Here is an 18323-nt window from a genome sequence, read left to right as displayed (position 1 = left end):
TTGTGAGAAAGCAATTTGGCATTCTTAGATGGGGTCTCTCACGGGATATCACGTTCTTAATGATGCACTGTACATTACAAACGCGGCTGTAATTGACCGGCTCCAATGGACGCATTGAGAAGCTGATGAAAATAACATCCACGTTAATGTATTGTTGTGGTATCAGTAAGCCGCTGATATGAAATTCAAGGAACAATGCATTTCTCATAATATATAAGATGCTAAAATGTATTTTTATTGTTGCAAAACAAGGTTCAAATAAGTCATATTGTGTTTGATTCAGATTGGATTGCTTATTGGTGTGCACTGATGTTTTCTCAAACTGGATAGAGGCATTTCCTGCCGCCACGGATGCTGATGTGTTTACCGCAAAGAAAAATTTCGCAGAAATTTGTGTGTAGATAATGGTACCCCTAGAAGTAGGAGCAAAGTCTGAAATTGTACTATTGTGATCATAGATACTGCCACTAGTATTATGTAGCTTCGGAACCACTCCCAGATCTTCACTCGACGAATCACCCTCTTTGAAAATTTGTTTTTGTTTTGGTATTTGTGTCTTTTTGGTTGTTTTTGGAAGACAACCTCATGTCATGATTGATCCGCACAATGATCAGAAATACACCAATGAGGTGACAGTACAGTACCTTGTTGAGATGAGCCAGCATTTGAGAACTTGACAAAAGAACTTGAAACTGTTGATTGCTGGTATGCCAAATGCTAATTGTCTTTATTGTGAACCAAGAGACTGTGTGATTGCTCGTACGCTCAGGTTGCCTAATAGACAGGTGGGAAGGACCATACCAAGATTTGTTGACAGCACTAAAGGTCGCCGAAAGAAAGACTTGGGTCCACTCGTCCCACTGCAAGAAGGTCGCTGACCCGGAGATAACTCGTGACAAAGTAGTTTATTGCTCACATTCATCGAGTTTGTGTGTTCGAAGTGAACTGTGTGTTCCAAGTGAACTGTGTGTTCAAAGAGCAAGGTGGAGAGCAAAGTGAACTGTGTGTTCCAAGTGAACTGTGTTTTCAAAGAGCAAGGCAAAGAGAACCTCGTATGACCAGAGACTCTGTTCCGTGAAGACTGAGAGGCGGCACTGTTGGACACTACCTGAGCGTACTAATGGACTGCAGAAAGACCAGTCATTGTAATTGATTTGTTATGAACAAGAGTTGTTTTGTTCTATTTCTCTTTTCTCTCTTTCCCGCTGACAAACATTTTCTTTCAGGATATTCTATTTTTGCGAGGTTTTTTTATGAGGAGTCGAGTGTGGGACTGGAACTGGTTCTGTAGGAAGGAGTGATTTCCTTATAGGATCCCAGGATTAGCCGATTAGTTTGTTAAAATCAGAGAAAAATCAAAGGTCTAGTAGTTATGGAGTTCAGAGGTAATCAGGAACAGTCAGACAATGGCTATTCACACATTGCAGATAAAGGGCTCATTAATATATGTGGAAGAAAGGTTTATGAGTGGCTCTCCCCGAACTCCGAAGGTTTATGTTATTTAGGAAGGACACTACTTATAACCCTTGTTCGATGATTAAACAGACCTAGCATACGTTCCAGAAATGGAAACAATGTTCAGAAATTATAGGAATATGTAGATCATGAAAATTTTATATGTCACTGTCACGATTTGTTTGTGTCTTCTTCACCTACCCAGCAGAACCTCAATCGAATCCAAATATCAGTGTACAAAGACGTAGGTACATGTATGTGTGAAATATTCGTCGCAAATCAGACATTATAGGCCTAAGCACTGTCCCAGCATACTCTATAGGTTGAATGTTGTCCCACACCCAACCAGTGGTCCTGTGACCGCCGAGTGCATATAGAGGATGTCTCGTCCTCCTCCATGTCTTCCCCAAATATAGTCGTGTCTGATTTGCAAAATGCATACATACTTGTGTCTAGGTCACCGATTATGGTATGAAATATTTTTTCTTATGTTAATAATTGATGGCAGTTATTGTTTACTGCCAAAGGGTGGACTGTCGAAGTAAAAAAAAATAACATAAAGAGAACATACAAACTACACACATATAAGTCGCTATACTTGCAAATATGCGCAGCGAGCACAGCAATATATGGTAACACACGCATTTACACGGACATGCCACAGAGATGGATTCGACACTTATTTCATACAGTACATAATTAGAATAATATCAAGCGCCAGACATCATGCTGATTTAAAATTATCTAATGAATTAATGTCATGAATGTGTATTATTTGAATGAAGCAAAATAGACCGGTCATGTTTACTATTGAAGCAACCGGATTGATGTGTAGATTCATTTGATACTTGTTGTGAAGTTGTAGGACATTGCAGCGGATAATTATAATTGAATGTATAAAAGCTAAAATCACTTTTATTAGAACAATAGATATTCCAAACAGGAAACTCATGCCAGCCCTTTGGATGTCTTCAAGGCTGAATCTGATTACCATATACAAAGGAACTGGTGACTCATAATGAGTCCCCTCCCCCAGAAACTAGATGAGACATAAGCTGACCACACAGGAGGTCAGCTACTTGCTTTTTGGTCTCAGAGGATGATGGAGGAGTTGCTGGCAGTTCAGTTCCTGTACTTATTTACAGAGAGAGGGAGACATAAGATGCATTGGAGGGAATGGTAATTGTATCGCTGGCATGTAACTGAAACTGTATGTAATGGCATATTAACTGTATGTAATTGTATGTTCTAACTATAGGTATACTGTACTTTGTAATATATATTGAATCCATATCCTTTTTAATAACAAATATATACATCAATGAACTTTGGAACTCAGATAATGTATGGGTGTATTGTTTTCTCTTATGGGATGCAGTGTTTTGCGATGTATAGCGCACATTCATGGGATATGGTAATAAGAGGTGCAGGCGTTTACAATATATATTAGAGCGGGCATTTTAATTATTTGTGAGAAAGCAATTTGGCATTCTTAACATATACGGCAGTATCACTGGAATTATATGGCAGTACCACTGGACATATATGGCAGTATCACTGGACTGGATTTATACGCCAGTACCACTGGATTTATACGCCAGTACCACTAGACATATACAGCAGTATCACTGGATTTATACGGCAGTACCACTGGACATACACAGCAGTATCACTGGAATGGAATTATATGGCAGTACCACTGGACATATATGGCAGTATCACTGGATTTATACGTCCGTACCGCTGGACATATACGGCAGTATCACTGGACATATACAGCAGTATCACTGGACAGGATTTATATGCCAGTACCACTGGACATATACGGCAGTATCACTGGACATATACGGCAGTATCACTGAACCGGATTTATACGGCAGTACCACTGGACATATACGGCAGTATCACTGGATTTATACGGCAGTACCACTGGACATATACGGCAGTATCACTGGACTGGATTTATACGCCAATACCACTGGACATATACGGCAGTATCACTGGATTTATACGGCAGTACCACTGGACATATACGGCAGTATCACTGGACTGGATTTATATGGCAGTACCACTGGACATATATGGCAGTATCACTGGATTTATATGGCAGTATCACTGAACTTATACGGCAGTATAACTGGACTGGATTTATACGCCAGTACCACTGGATTTATACGGCAGTATCACTGGATTTATACGGCAGTATCACTGGACTGGATTTATACAACAGTATCACTGGATTTATATGCCAGTACCACTGGAATTAAACGGCAGTATCACTGGAATTATACGGCAGGACCACTGGACTTATACGGCAATACCACTGGACTGGATTTATACGGCAGTATCAATGGATTTATACGCCAGTACCACTGGAATCATACGGCAGTATCACTGGAATTATACAGCAGTACCACCGGACTTATACGTTAGTACCACTGGACTGGATTTATACGGCAGTATCACTGGAATTATACGGCAGGACCACTGGATTTATACGGCAATACCACTGGACTGGATTTATACGGCGGTATCAATGGATTTATACGCCAGTACCACTGGAATTATACGGTATTATCACTGGAAATATACGGCAGTACCACTGGACATATACGGCAGTACCACTGGACATATACGGCAGCATCACTGGACTTATATGGCAGTATCACTGGACTGGATTTATATGGCAATACCACTGGAAATATACGGCAGTATCACTGGAAATATACGGCAGTACCACTGAAATATATGGCTATATCACTGGACTGGATTCATACACCAGTACAACTGGATTTATATGGCAGTACCACTGGACATATACTGCAGTATCACTGGAATTATATGGCAGTACCACTGGACATATACGGCAGTATCACTGGATTTATACGTCAGTACCGCTGGACATATGCGGCAGTATCACTGGACATATACAGCAGTATCACCGGACATATACGGCAGTATCACTGAACCGGATTTATACAGCAGTACCACTGGACATATACGGCAGTACCACTGGACATATACGGCAGTATCACTGGACTGGATTTATATGCCAGTACCACTGGACATATACTGCAGTATCACCGGACATATACGGCAGTATCACTGAACCGGATTTATACAGCAGTACCACTGGACATATACGGCAGTACCACTGGACATATACGGCAGTATCACTGGACTGGATTTATATGCCAGTACCACTGGATTTATACGGCAGTACCACTGGACATATACGGCAGTATCACTGGAATTATATGGCAGTATCACTGGACATATACGGCAGTATCACTGCACTGGATTTATACGGCAGTACCACTGGACATATACGGTAGTACCACTGGACATATACGGCAGTATCACTGGACATATATGGCAGAACCACTGGACATATACGGCAGTGTCACTGGATTTATACAGCAGTACCGCTGGACATATACGGCAGTATCACTGGACATATACGGCAGTATCACTGTAATTATATGGCAGAACCACTGGACATATACGGCAGTATCACTGGATTTATACGGCAGTACCGCTGGACATATACGGCAGTAACACTGGACATATACTGCAGTATCACTGGACTGGATTTATAAGCCAATACCACTGGACATATACGGCAGTATCACTGAAATTATATGGCCGTACCACTGAACATATACGGCAGTATCACTGGCCTGGATTTATACGCCAGTACTACTGGATTTATATGGCAGTACCACTGGACATATACGACAGTATCACTGGAATTATATGGCAGTACCACTGGACATATACAACAAAATCACTGGATTTATACGGCAGTACCGCTAGACATATATGACAGTATCACCGGACATATAGGGCTGTACCACTGGACATATGCAGCAGCACAGGGACACCACCACTGGACTGATGCATGACAACACAGCACCACTGTAATGGACTGGACTTATATAGAAGCACTGGACATATGGCAGCAGAGGACACCACCACTGTGACTGGACTGATGCAGCACAAGACACTAGCACTGTATTGATGCAGGACAACACAGCACCACTGCAATGGACTGGACTTATACAACAGCACTGGACATATGGCAGCAGAAGACACCACCACTGTGAATAGTGCAGGACAATACAGCACCACTGCAATGGACTGGACTTATACAGCAGCACTGAACATATGGCAGGAGAGGACACCACCACTGTGACTGGACTGATGCAGCACAAGACACTACAACTGAACTGATGCAGCACAACACAGCACCACTGGACTGGACTTATACAGCAGCACTGGAATATGGCAGCAGAGGACACCACCACTGTGACTGGACTGATGCAACACAAGACACTACCACTGTACTCATGCAGGATACTGAGGATGGAAACACGTCCTCTCGCTACACTCTCCAATGCCGGAGTGAAAATGGCAGCAACGTGCGGCTCCTTATATGGAATCCAAACCCCGCAAGAATCTGACAGCGGGATGATGACGTTTTGCCTCGTTCTGGTTTCCGAGTCAGGCGGGAAAATCCGAGCAGGACTCGGATCCGGGCTCGGGTAGTGAAGTCCGGTAGGGTTCGGTTCTCAGGGAACCAAACCCGGTCATCTCTAATCTGACCCCAAACTTCCAGGACTCCCCAAGGTCTAGAACAATGAGCCGAAATGAGCTATTCCGTAGTGCTTACCGTCCTGAAACTCCTATGAGCCAATGCACCTTCTAGGTTTACAGTGTATTAGAACTACTGGGAACTCCACTGGCATTGCATTTCTACAGACTCTCAGAACCCCAAGGCACTGGGTCCTCCCTAGGGGAAGCAGTTAGCTTCCAAACGAACGGGATCCCGGCAGTCAATATACCGACATCGGGATCCCGATGGAGGACATAAACACGGCGTAACTATACCGACACTGAACGGGATTCCGGCGTCAAAATACCGACAGCCAGCATCCCAATCATCCTCTGAGCATGACGTACTGCCGCGTGGCGGTGTGTGTGTGTGGGGGGGGGGGTAGGTTTAGGGTTTAGGCTGCAGAAAGGGGGTTAGGGTTAGACTGCAGCGCCGGAGAGGTTAGGGTTAGGCACCAGGGAGGGAGGGTTAGGTTTAGGCAGCGGGGAAGGGAGGGTTAGGGTTAGGCACCAAGCAGGGAAGGTTAGAGCTAGGAAGCGGGGAAGGGAGGGTTAGGGTAGGGAAAAGGGTTAGGGAAGAGTGGGTTAGGCACCCACAATGGGGTTATGGTAGGGAAAAGGTGAGGGTCAAGGGGCTTCCTGGGGGGCTGTCGGAATTTTGATGGACGGGATGCCGCTGTCGGTATACTGACCGCCGGCATTCCGTCCATTGGCAAATCATACTGATCCCCTCCCGGGACCCCTCTAGACCATGCGGTAGATATTTTCAATTTATACATACTGTATATATTTAAGACGCTGTATTGGAATTGAAAGACAGTTAGAAACTTTGTCATATCATGCTTGGCAAATATAACCAAGTCAAAAAATAATTTCCTCTTATGCATAGTGTAGAAGAATTAAAAATTATTTTTAGAGGAACAAGTTTGCGAAGATAGTAAGTTCTCTTTAATCTAAAAGTTAAGTAAACTTTATTTTTCTTTTATTGCTATCTGCTTTCATGGTATTTATTTCATTGAGTACATTCTCCTTAGACTTTAGTATTTCGTTATAAAGCAATGAGATTGCCTGTTTGCCACTTGATCCGGCTCAAACAGTCTAAATGTCCCCTTTCTCAGCATGATCTGCGAGGCATAGGAGTTCCCTGTACTCCTCTGGCCAGAATGAGATAAGAATCCTGATATGGCATCTCTGAGAATACTGTACTGTACAGTCAGCTAATCAGCTGAGAACATGAACTCTGGTGAAAGGCGGTGACTCTACTGCAGACTTGTCTGGCAGTTAATTGACCTGCAAGAGACAACAAAGTATTACAGACAGTGTGGCTCAGAGTTGGGAGCAAAGCAAAAAAAGAGTAAATTTGCACATGGAAAACCATATTGCAGATCAAGGGTTCCCTTTAGCTTGCTAGTTTCAAACTACAGTATAAGTTCTAAAAATACACGCCCCCTAAAAAACACCATTTATATATACAGTGCATCCGGAGAGTATTCACAGCGCATCACTTTTTCCACTTTTTGTTATGTTACAGCCTTACTCCAAAATGGAATAAATAAATTTTTGTCCCCAAAATTCTACACACAATAGCGCATAATGGTAACGTGAAAACTGTTTTTTGAGATTTTTGCAAATTTATTAAAAATAAAAAACTAAGAAATCACATGTACATAAGTAGTCACAGCCTTTGCCATGAAGCTCAAAATTGAGCTCAGGTGCATCCTGTTTCCACTGATCATCCTTGAGATGTTCCAACAGCTTAATTGGAGTCCACCTGTGGTAAATTCAGTTGATTGGACATGATTTGGAAAGGCACACACCTGTCTATATAAGAACCCACAGTTGACAGTGCATGTCTGAGCACAAACCAAGGATTAAGTCAAAGGAATTGTCTGTAGATCTTCGAGACAGGATTGTCTCGAGGCACAAATCTGGGGAAGGGTACAGTAAAATATCTGCTGCTTTCAAGGTCCCAATGAGCACAGTGGCCTTCATCATCCGTAAATGGAAGAAGTTTGGGACCACCAGGACTCTTCCTAGAGCTGGTAGAGTGGCCAGACGGAAGCCACTCCTTAGTAAAAAGCACATGGCAGCCAGCCTGGAGTTTGCCAAAATGCACCTGAAAGACTCTTAAGGCCCATACACACTGGTCGATATATCGGCCGTTCTCTTGAACGGCCGATATATCGCGGGTCCGTCGGCCAGTGTGTACGGGCGATACATCTGTGAACTCCGTCGTTCACAGACGTATCGCGTCGGCCGCGCAGCACAGCCGACGGCCAATATATCTACCGATATATTGGCGCATCACTGTGTGTGTGCGGGGCGGTCGGCCGACCGCCCGTACACATGCTGCGGTGGCCGGCGGTGATTGACAGCTGAACTGGGCAGGCGTGTGTACACGCCCGCCCAGTTCGTGACGTCAGTCCCCGACGGATCGGGCAGTGTGTATGCACAACACACTGCCCGATCCGTCCATAGATATATCTGCAGATCAATTGATCTGCAGATATATCTATTAGTGTGTACCCACCTTTAGACAAAATTTTCTGATCTGAGACAAAGATTGAACTCTTTGGCATGAATGCCAGGCGTCATGTTTGGAGGAAACCAGGCACCGCTCATCACCAGGTCAATACCATCCCTACAGTGAAGAATGATGGTGGAAGCATCATGCTGTGGGGATGTTAGATAGAGGGAAAGATGAATGCAGCAATGTACAGAGACATCCTGGAGGAAAGCCTGCTCCAGAGCACTCTTGACCTCAGACTGGGGCGACGGTTTATCTTTTCAGCAGCCAAGATATCAAAGCAGTGGCTTCAGGACAACTCTGTGAATGTCCTTGAGTGGCCCAGCCAGAGGCCAGACTTGAATCCAATTGAACATCTCTGGAGAGATCTGAAAATGGCTGTGCCCTGACGCTTCGCATCCAACATGATGGAGCTTGAGAGGTGCTGCAAAGAGGAAAGGGGGAAACTGCACAAAGACAGGTGTGCCAAGCTTGTGGCATCATATTCAAAAAGACTTCAGGCTGTAATTGCTGCCAAAGGTGCATCAACAAAGTATTGGGCAAATGCTGTGAATACTTATGTACAGTACATGGGATTTCTTAGTTTTTATTTTTAATACATTTTCACGTTATCATTATGGGGTATTGTGTGTGTGTAGAATTTTGAGGGCAAAAATGAATGTATTCAATTATGGAATACGGCTGTAACATAACAAAATGTGGAAAAAGTGAAGAACTGTGAATACTTTCTGGATGCCCTGTAAGTATATATATATATATATTTGATATGCTATATACTGTATACATAAATATTAACATTTATAATTATATACATAAATACTTGCTGTTGCATGTAGCCCATACATTCTGTACAGCTTTCCTGTTAAGCCCCGTACACATCTAGCACAGACCGCTCAGCACACATCTCTCCCCCTGCTCAGCACACAGCGCGATGTGTGCTGAGTGAGGGGGGAACGGGGGCGTGGCGTTCATTTCACCGAGCGGTGAAATGAGCCACCTGACTAGATTTGGCATGCATGCATGCCAAATCTAGAGTTAGCGATAGCGACGCGCGGGGCCGCACATCGCTATGGGCATACACACGGAGAGACCCGTGCTTACTTTCTAAGCTTCAGATTGCTTAGAATTTAAACACGGATCTCTCCATGTGTAGCCCCCTTTATGCTGCATTTTCAGCTCTAACTGTAAATTTCTCTGTAAATTTTATATCTTGTAATTAGCATCGTGACCAGCTCCAGCACACCAGAGAGGGATCACAAGATCCTGTTCCAGCATGTCTGCTCCACTGAAGGTGACATTAGGCCACGCATGTAAGCAGGGCAGTAGAGAGCCTGACAGGGCCCAGGTACGTTTCAGGGGGTGGCCTAATCACAGGAGATGTGACAATGCACCCTCAGAAAAAAGTACTAATAAAATAGTATTTTAAGCTCCTCCCTGGCCACACTTTAGCCCAGCACACAGCGGCGTATGCTGGTCAGAGGAGAAGAGCTGCTGCTGCCAAGTAAGATGGGGGGAGCCTGGGCCCTCACTGGGGCCCGGGCTGTCAGACCTGGGCCGGGTAATTAGTACCCCACCTCCTCTCGGTACCACTGCATCCAAGATCTGTAAATCAACCTGGCCAGGGTTTGATGGTAGCTGCACAGACGCATTGTGATCTGGATTTCTGAAGTGCCACGATCAGAGAGGCGCTATCTCAGTAAGTATTGACCAATGGCATAACCACACGCACCTTCACTCCCAGTAACACACACACCATCTCCAAGTTAGTACTGCGCCCGGTTTCCCTTTCATCGCCGAAGCCACATCTCCTCCATAGGGCCGACCTCTCAATAATGTTAAGTAAGTGAGGAGGCTGTGTGGGCTGAGAGCTCTGCCCCGGAGAGTAGATGAGGAACCGGGGAGGGAAGCCATCCAAAGCGCTAATCTACTAGGTGAGAAGGTGTGTGGCCAATGTTTGCTTGTTCGCAGGCCAGCCACGTTTGTGAAAACCAAAAAGTACAAAAAGGTATCTGACCGCCTAATAGAGGCAGTCCTCTCTACATAAATACGGAGAGCCCGTACCACATCCAAAGATCGCTCTTAGGAGGACAAACCAGAAGAGATAAAAGCCGGAACCACAATCTCTTGGTTAAGGTGAAAAGATGACACCACCATAGGCAAATAACCAGGGCGAGTTCTGAGAACAGCCCGGTCACAGTGAAATATCAGAAAGGGTGGACGACAGGCAAGAGCGCCTAAATCTGACACCCTCCTAGGAGAGGCAATGAAAGTGAGCCATTTAAGGTCCACTAACTCAAGAGGTTCAAATGGAGGCTCTTGCAGGGCATTCAGAACCACCATACCGACAAGGCAGATATATGAACCTTGAGGGAGGCCAGACAAAGGTCTAAGTCCAAGCCTTGTTGCAGAAGAGCCAGAAGTCTGGAAGTACTGAATTTGTAAGCATTGTAATTCTTAGCAGCACACCAGGTGAAGTAAGAATTCCAGACCGTATAAAAAATTTGCGCGGAAGCCGGTTTGTGGGCCTTCAGCATAGTTTGGATGACCACCTCAGAGAATCCTTTGGCCCTCAGGAGTGAAGCTTCAAGAGCCATGCCGTCACAGCCAGTCTGGCCAGGTCCGGGTAGACACAAGGGCCCTGAACGAGGAGGTCCGGGCATTGAGGAAGTAGAAGAGGACGCTCTATCGATAGACCCTGCAGGCCTGAGAACCAATGCCGTCTGGGCCATGCTGGAACGACTAAAAGTAGTATTCCTCCTTCTTGTTTGAACTTCCATAGTACCCTGGGCAGGAGTGACACTGGAGGGAACACGTAGGGCAGCCGAAAGTTCCATGGATTTGCCAGTGCGTCCACGAACGCTGATTGAGGATCACTTTGTAATCGTGTCGAGACGCCATCAGGTCTACATCTGGTAGACCCCATTTGTCCACTAGGAGTTGAAAGACTTCCTGATGAAGACTCCACTCTCCGGTGTGCATGTCCTGACGACTAAGGAAATCCGCTTCCCAGTTGAGGTCTCCTGGAATGAACACTGTCGATATTGCTGGCAGATGGCGGTCCGCCCAACAAAGGATTTTTGACACTTCCATCATTGCCATGCGGCTTCGAGTGCCGTTTTGATCGTTTATGTATGCCACCGTGGTGGCGTTGTCTGACCGTACTTGAACAGGCCTGTTCTGTATCAGAGGCAGGGCGAGAGACAAAGCATTTAACACTGCCAGCAATTCCAGAATGTTTATCGGGAGTAGAGCTTCCTCCTTGGTCCACCGACCCTGGAAAGAGTGTTGCTCCAACACCACACCCCAACCCCTCAGACTGGCGTCCATAGTCAGTAGAACCTAGTTTGGGATCCAGAAGGGACGGCCCCTGCTCAACTGTTGGTCCTGTAGCCACCATCAAGGAGATCATGTGAGACCTGATTCGATGAGGCAGGCCATCCCACTTGGAAAGGATTAACCTCTGTAGAGGGCGGGAATGAAATTGAGCGTACTCTACCATGTCGAAAGCCGACACCATGAGGCCTAGTACTTGCATCGGCGAGTGTATCGACACTCTTGGGCGAGAGAGGAAGTATCTGATCCTGTCCTGAAGTTTCAGGACCTTCTCTGGAGACAGAAACAGCCTTTGACTGTGTGTGTCCAGCAGTGCCCCCAGGTGCACCATGTTTCGAGCAGGGACCAGCAAGGACTTCTTCTAGTTGATAAGCCAGCCGTAGGCTTGTAGGAAGTTTACCATCAGTTGTAGATGACTGAAGAGGACATCATGGGAGTTTGCCAGAATCAGCAAATCGTCCAGATACGGCAGGATCTGGACTCCCTCGCGACAGAGATGAGCCGTCATCACGGCCATAACCTTGGTGAAGATCTGAGGGGCCATGGCCAATCCAAATGGCAGAGCCTGGAATTGATAGTGAAGGTTGCCAATAGCAAACTGTAGATATTGCTGATGCGATATGGCAATAGGTATATGCAGATAAGCATCCTGTATATCCAGGGATACCATATAGTCTCCGGGTTCCATGGCCAGTACAATTGAGTGTTTCTATACGGAACTTGGACACTCTCACAAACTTGTACAGTGATTTGAGGTTGAGTATAGGTCGGAAAGACCCATTGGGTTTCGGGACTAGAAACGGGGTCGAGTAGTATCCTCTGCCTCTCTGGGACAGATGTACCGGCACCACCACTCCTGTATCCAGAAGTGAACGCACAACCAGTTGTAGAGCTTGCGCCTTCAACGGATCCGAAGGAATAACCATCATGCAGAACTGGCGAGGGGTACGTCTCTTGAAAGAGACTGCGTACCCGCGAGAGACAACTTCTCGCACCCAGGCATCTGAAGTGGTCTTTAACCAGACCTGGATGAATCGCAGAAGTCGGACTCCCACCCTGGGGTCCCCCAGGGGGAGGCCCACCCCGTCATGCAGCAGGATTGCCTTGTTTAGAAGCAGGCTGACAGGCAGCCCAGGATTGTTTTGCCTTGGGCTTAGTGGTTTTGGAAGCACAAGATTGTCTCGTGTATGCTTGACCTTTTGCTTTCCTTTGAGGCCAAAAGGAGTGAAAAGTGGTACCTTTTGCCTTCTGTGCAGAAGGATTAGTATTCGGGAGAAATGCAGTCTTAGCAGCTGCTAAGTCAGTCACAATCTTATTGATATCTTCCCCAAATAGGATGTCTCCCTTAAAAGGGAGTCCAGGTCCACCTTCCATGACCTCAACCACAGAATACGGCGAGCCAGGATGGATTTAGTCGATGTCTTGGCCACCAACACACCTGCCTCAGAGGACGCCTCCTGAATGTAATAGGCGGCGGTCATAGGCGAATCCAGAGGAGGGGGGGGGGGGCACTTGGGCCCGTGCCACCCCCTGTCATTTTTGACTCCTTTTTTTTTTTAAAAAAAGGAGAACAGCGGCCGCACTACTGCTATTTACGTCAGTCAGATTTGATATAAGAGCTGGCAGGCATTAGGACCCGCCACGGCTCCAACAGCAAGTCCGTGTGGTAACCAATGGGGAGGCTGGAGCTGCAGCCATGTTATACCTCTGTATTCAGCTTTTCATTTTTTCCACCTACAAGTTGCACATCCTGCCGGATGTAACCCACACCGTACACCCAAGATGGCGGCCCTGGATGGTTCCGTCATGGGCATGATGAGCAACACTTGGATCTGTTCAGGCAGTGCATATTGCACCACAAATGTTTCAGTAATCCCATTTTTGATCCTTGTATATTTTATCTCACGAACTGTAACCATCGTAGTGTGCCCAAGATGGCTGCCTTGTCTGGTACGTCCATTGGTGGGATGAAAAATAAATAGATCTGTTGGCAATGCACGGGTCCTACTCTTAGCTTTAGTATGCTGCAACTTCCCCAATTTGTGTCATCTATTTCACCCTGAGTAACCTTTGTAGCGCACCCAAAATGGCTGCCTTGCCTGGTACCCTTTGCAAGCTGGATATAAGACCAAAATAGCTACACCAGTCCATGCATTATGTACATTCTTTTTGGTTTGATTTGATCTCTGTGTAATATTAAATCCCTGTGCTTTGCTTCTGATGTTGTTAAGCGTCTTGGAGTCCTGATGGAGAAAAGCGCTATATAAAAAAAAATAATATTATTATTATTATTATTGATAAGGTTTTTTATATATATATATATATATATATATATATATACATACAAACAAATATAAAACCACAGCACTCGCCACCCCAGAAGCGGGATGTAATGTCTGCACTCACCACTCATAGGGTGGGGTGCATGTAACCTATGGCCACCTACTTAAATATATACAAACAGAAAAATCAGCACTCACCATAGCAAGCTCACTTATCCTCACAACATCAATCAATAAATGATGGGGGTTTAGTTAGTGAATTGGCCAATGCACGGAAGCCTGCAAACCGATCGCCAAGATACCCCACCTTCATGCAGGTCCTACACTATCACAGAGTCTTAAAATTAAAACCTGGCAACTGTATCACACATAATATAACTGCAAATATGCCTACTTGGTTTAATGTGCACCTGCCACATACCTTATGGCTTTTAAAAAGAACACTAGTCACCTGACACTGGCTGATAAATTACTAAGGAACAGCTGACACAGGTTTAGGACAATTAAGTTTACATAGGGGTGCATGAAAAAGCTTGTGGCCACAGTTAATAAGAGTTAACCAAATATTAACCCTGCAATATACAAACAAATATAAAACCACAGCACTCGCCACCCCAGAAGCGGGGTGCAATGTCTGCACCCACCACTCATAGGGTGGGGTGCATGTAGCCTATGGCCACCTACTTAAATATATACAAACAGAAAATTCAGCACTCACCATAGCAAGCTCACTTATCCTCACAACATCAATAAATGAGGATAAGTGAGCTTGCTATGGTGAGTGCTGAATTTTCTGTTTGTATATATATATATATAATCTTCAACATAAAACTAAATTTTGGACCCACCTAAATAGTCCTGTGAGTGCCGCCATTCTTTGTATGTATTAGCTAACCCTCTGCAGGGGGCATGTAGGCACTGTATTGTATGAGTGCCAGTCCCAGGGGCAAACGCAGGATTTTTAGGAGGGGGTTTCTTTATATATACTCAGAGACCAGGCTATCACTGCTGATCCACTAAAGGTTCTCACCTAAGTGAATTCCTGCTACACCTGAGTATCTTGATTTCACTTTCAAGTAGTCGACCCATGAGGATTGGCGGATGACTCAAATAGAAAGCCCCTCTGATACTAAGGGTTTTTTATATCGCTGTTGGGTATCCATATCCGCTTATTTTTGGTAATACTTACCATACAGTTAAGATGTACCCCTGATAAAGTCTTATAATAAGATGAAACGCGTTGGACATTCTTGATCTTCCTTTATGATGTCACCTCTGAATATATATTGAAGAAAAAGAGGAGACTGTAGAGATTCACCTACTATTGTCCTCGACATCTTAAACGGAAATACACTGTGGAGCGACTTATTACTCCTTGTACAAATGAACCATGGACTTTGAACTTGTTTTTATGTATATATAATAAATTTTATGATGGACCATGTTGCCACCATGTTTTGACTCTTAAAGGTGTGAATTATAAGTGCTTTTTATAACACAGGGTGTTGACTCAACCCTCAGGCGCCAGCTCACCTATTGTTGTATGTATATATATATATATATATATATATATATACACAAACATATGTGGCTTCTGGCCGATGCAGATTATGCAGCTTGGATTCTTAGGACTTTTCCACCTAGTTTCCAGAAGGTGTACAAATCGGAGGAAGACCCAGTGGGCACCAAACAAGTGCAACCAATAATTGAGTTTGTGCAGTGCATGAATACTACCAAATCACAGGCAATTCACACTACATATACAATTGTAGTCTCCACTGGATGATCATGAGCATGTAGAATAAGCACAATTGTTCAGTAACTTCCACAGCAAGTTGGATCACCCATCTTCAGTACTGATCACACTATCACACTCCTGAGGAAGTCCAGGCCGTGGGCAGCGGACGAAAACGCGTTGAGTGTTTTTACTCGTATGGACGACCAATGACAGATGGGTTCACTACGGCTGGCCGGCGGTCGGGCTCCCGGCGACCAGCATCCCGGCGCCGGGAGCCCGACCGCCGGCTTACCGACAGCTTGGCGAGCGCAAATGAGCCCCTTGCGGGCTCGCTGCGCTCGCCACGCTACGGGCACGGTGGCGCGCTACGCGCGCCACACTATTTTATTCTCCCTCTATGGGGGTCGTGGACCCCCACGAGGGAAAATAAGTGTCGGTATGCCGGCGGTCGGGCTCCCGGCGCCGGTATACTGAGCGCCGGGAGCCCGACCGCCGGCAAACAGAAGACCACCCATGACAGATAAGCTGTTTTTAATCTTTTACATTGTACGGGCAATTTTTTATCATTGGACTAGTTCTGAATAAATGTGTGTTTTTATTTAAAAAAAAACGTATTGCACCATTGGTCCTTTTCTGCTCTTATCTCCCTTACATGAGGTAAAAACAAGGGAGAATTACAACCAGGATACCACAGATGACATCTAATTTCACTACATATTGAAAGAGTGATATTTTTGCCATTAAGAAAGGTGGTTGGAATTCCACCATATACGGTACACCTTAAAATTGTAGGGGTGATACCGAAGGTGTTGGGCAGACTGTTTTACATAATACTACACTAGGAGGCGCCTATTCTCACCCTTTGTTTTTCAGATTTTAAAAAGGTGCGCTTGAACAGCAAACCACAGGAGGAAAGGGCTGCCACTCCTTAAAAAGGAATCCAGGGGAGTGTATTAGGAAACAAAAGCTATCAATATAACAGCAAAGAAAACCGAACGGATCGGGTTGTTTAAAAGGGTTTTGCGCCTAATACCACCCCAATTTGTACTATATATATATATATATATATATATATATATATATAAATTATATATATATATATATATATATATATATATATATATATATATATTTCTCAAAGAAGTACAGCAGCACTTGGGTCCTTATCTGAGAAATCTGTATTAAGGTGTCACATAACAGAGGGCCCTGAGGTTGCTTTTACATAGTAAGGGGATTGCCGGATCAATAATTATATTGATAAGTTGCGGTCGGTGATGTAAACACCCACTGGACGCAGTGCTACTCAATGTTTCGGTTTTATTGTAAACTTTCATCCAGATTTAGCTTATATTAAAATTTAAACGTTGATGACGGCGTTGTGTGCCAACCGCAACTTATCAAGTCCTGAGGGTGCTGCCGTGTGTGCTATTATTTATTACAATGAAGGGCACCCAGGCATGCTGCTTCTTTATGGAACAGAGACATGCACAGACAGCATACTTACAAACACAGAGAGCACACACATAATATACTTACACATAGAGCAACTTGTCTTTGATGTGTGTGTGTACAGCTGCTACAGTAGCGGCAGACATCCGTAACCCTGCGGACCTTGCCGGGGCATATCTTCCCTAGCACTTAAACCTCGGAGCTGCGATAGCGGCGCGCTGAAGCTCCCCGGCCACTGCTTGTTTGGCTATCAGTGCTCTGCGACGCGTCAGGCGGCTTGGATATAAAAGTCACCTGACGCGGAAGCACTGACAGCTGAACCATCAGTGGCCGGGGACCTCCGATTGCGGGTGGCACAGGGCTGGTGCAGAGACGGAGACAAAGCTGTCTCCATCTCCGACAAAAAAAAAAAAAAAAGTCTGTGGGGGGGTTTCTGGGTACTCAGAAACCCCCCCTGCGTGCGCTACTGATTCCTTTTATCAAAGCTTAAGCCTGGCAAGCATACCACTTTTCAACAGCAGTACCACTTCTATGTCTGCTCTGGCTATTGGCACTGAAATGGAACAACCTCAGGCGACTGAAAAAATTCATGTGTGCACATAGGTCGTGATTGAAATGTGGAAGCAGCAGCGATGCACAGATCTGTTAAGTCAGCAGGGGGCATCAGGTATAAGTAGACGCCTCATGCATACATTTGTGTTCTAGTGCAATCAGATCACTTGCTACCTACATCATCGGCCAGCTGCAAGATCACTTGCTACCTACATCAACGTCCTGTAAGCCGGCCATCGCAGCTGCTTCTAAAAGACCAGGAAATTTCAATTAGAAGACAGATATCATAGCCTCAGCACTTTCCCAAAATAGAGGTGACATTCCTCCATTTTGGGAAAATAGCTGCTGTCATCGCACCCGTCTGACCCCCAAA

General features: G+C 45.1%; 1 long non-coding RNA gene across 1 annotated transcript; it reads right to left on the bottom strand.

The window, feature by feature from the left end:
• Positions 1-7023: 7023 nt before the first annotated feature.
• On the bottom strand, positions 7024-17867 carry LOC134911819 (uncharacterized). Its single transcript, XR_010176868.1, has 2 exons — positions 17486-17867; positions 7024-7359 (listed from the first exon to the last, which is right to left on the bottom strand). It is a non-coding gene; the product is annotated as an uncharacterized LOC134911819 (long non-coding RNA).
• Positions 17868-18323: the final 456 nt, after the last annotated feature.

Source organism: Pseudophryne corroboree, chromosome 4 (genome assembly GCF_028390025.1).
Source record: "Pseudophryne corroboree isolate aPseCor3 chromosome 4, aPseCor3.hap2, whole genome shotgun sequence".
Classification (NCBI taxonomy): domain Eukaryota; kingdom Metazoa; phylum Chordata; class Amphibia; order Anura; family Myobatrachidae; genus Pseudophryne; species Pseudophryne corroboree.
Note: the sequence above shows the minus strand (reverse complement) of the source record. Positions and strands in the feature narration are given on the sequence as shown.